Here is a 2,383-nt window from a genome sequence, read left to right as displayed (position 1 = left end):
CACGCCCTCCTAATACCCAAGCTCTCCTACTCCCTCAAGCTCTCCTACAACCCCAAGCTCTCCTACTCCCCCAATCTCTCCTACTCCCCAAGCTCTCCTACTCCCGCAAGTTTTCCTACTCCGCCAAGCTCTCCTACTCCACCAAGCTCCCCTACTCCACCAAGCTCTCCTACTCCCCCAAGCTCTCCTACACCCCTAAGCTCTCCAATCGCCCAAGCTCTCCAATCCCCCAAGCTCTCCAATCCACCAAGCTCTCCAATCCACCAAGCTCTCCTACTCCCCCAAGCTCTCCCATTCCCCAAGCTCTCATACACCCCAAGCTCTCATACTCCCACAAGCTGTAATACGCCCACAAGCTCTCATACTCCCGCAAGCTCTCATACTCCCCCAAGCTCTCATACTCATGGAAGCTCTCCTACTCCCCCAAAATCTCCGACTCCGGAAAGCGCTCCTGCTCTGTTAAGCTGTCCTCCTCTCCCAAGCTCTCCTACTCGCCCAAGCTCTCCTACTCTGGTAAGTTCTCCTAATCCGGCAAGCTCTCAACTCCCGCAAGCTCTCCTACTCACGCAAGCTCTCCGACTCCCGCAATGCTCACCTCTTCCCGCAAGCTCTCCTCCTCACGCAAACTCTCCTACTCCCGCAAGCTCTCCTACTCCGGTAAGCTACCCTGCTCCCACAAGCTCTCCTACTCCCCAAGTTCTCCTACTCCCCCAAGCTCTCCTACTCCCCCAAGTTCTCCTACTCCCCCAAGCTCCCCTACTCCCCCACGCTCTCCTACTCCCTCAAGCTCGCCTACTCCCCCAAGCTCTCCTACTCCCCCAAGCTCTCCTACTCCCCCAAGCTTTCCTACTCCGCCAAGCTCTAATACTCCACCAAGCTCTCCTACTCCACCAAAATCTCCTACTCCCCCAAGCTCTCCTCCTCCCCTAAGCTCTCCTATCCGCCCTAGATCTCCTACTCCCCCAAGGTCTCCTACTCCCCCAAGCTCTCCTACTCCCCGAAGCTCTCCTACTCCCCCAAGCTCTCATAATCCCCCAAGCTCTCATACTCCCACAAGCTCTCATACTCCCCCAAGCTCTCATACTCCCGCAAGCTCTCATAATCCCCCAACTCTCATAATCATGGAAGCTCTCCTACTCCTCCAAACTCTCCGACTCCGGGAAGCTCTCCTACGCTGTTAAGCCCTCCTCCTCTGCCAAGCTCTCCTACTCGCCCAAGCTCTCTTACTCTGGTAAGCTCTCCTAATCCGGCAAGCTCTCCTACTCCCACAAGCTCTCCGACTCCCGCAAGCTCTCCTACTCACGCAAGCTCTCCTACTCCCGCAATGCTCTCCTACTCAAGCAAGCTCTCCTACTCCCACAAGCTCTCCGACTCCCGCAATCTTTCCTACTATCGCAATGCTCTCCTACTCCCGCAAGCTCTCCCACTCCCCCAATTCTCCTACTCCACCAAGCTCTCCTACTCCCCCACGCTCATTACTCCCTAAAGCTCGCCTACTCCCCCAAGCTCTCCTACTCCCCCAAGCTGTCTTACTCCCCCAAGCTCTCGGACTCTCCCAAGGTCTCCGACACCCCCAAGCTCTACGACTCCCACAAGCTCTCCGACTCCCCCAAGCTCTCCGAGACCCCCAAGCTCTCCGACTCCCCCAAGCTCTCCGACTACCCCAAGCTCTCCTACTGCCCCAAGTTTTCCTAATCCCCCAAGCTCTCTTACTCCACCAAGCTCTCCTACTCCACCAAGCTCTCCTACTCCCCCAATCTCTCCTACTCCCCCAAGCTCTCCTACTCCCCCAAGATCTCCTACTCCCCCAAGCTCTACTACTCCACCAAGCTCTCCTACTCCACCAAAGGTCTCCTACTCCCACAAGCTCTCCTACTCTCTCAAGCTCTCCTACTCCCCCAAGCTCTCCTAACCCCCAAGCTCTCCTACTCCCCCAAGCTCTTCTACTCCCCCAAACTCTCCTACTCCCACAAGCTCTCCTAATCCTCCAAGCTCTCCTATTCCCCTAAGCTCCCCGACTCACCCAAGCTCTCCGACTTCCGCAAGCTATCCTACTCCCGCAAGCTCTTCTACTCCCCCAAGCTCTCCTACTCCCCCAAGCTCTCATACACCCCAAGCTCTCATTCTCCCACAAGCTGTCATACTCCCACAAGGTATCATACTCCCGCAAGCTTTCATACTGCCCGAAGCTCTCATACTCATGGAAGCTCTCCTACTCCCCCAAACTCTCCGACTCCGGAAAGCGCTCCTACTCTGTTAAGCTGTCCTCCTCTCCCAAGCTGTCCTACTCGCCAAAGCTCTCCTACTCTGGTAAGCTCTCGTAATCCGACAAGCTCTCCGACTCCCGCAAACTCTCCTACTCAGGCAAGCTCTCCGACTCCCG

Source organism: Pristiophorus japonicus, unplaced genomic scaffold (assembly GCF_044704955.1).
Source record: "Pristiophorus japonicus isolate sPriJap1 unplaced genomic scaffold, sPriJap1.hap1 HAP1_SCAFFOLD_85, whole genome shotgun sequence".
Taxonomy (NCBI): Eukaryota; Metazoa; Chordata; class Chondrichthyes; family Pristiophoridae; genus Pristiophorus; species Pristiophorus japonicus.
The sequence above is the reverse complement of the archived record's forward strand: the minus strand, read 5'-3'. Positions refer to the sequence as shown.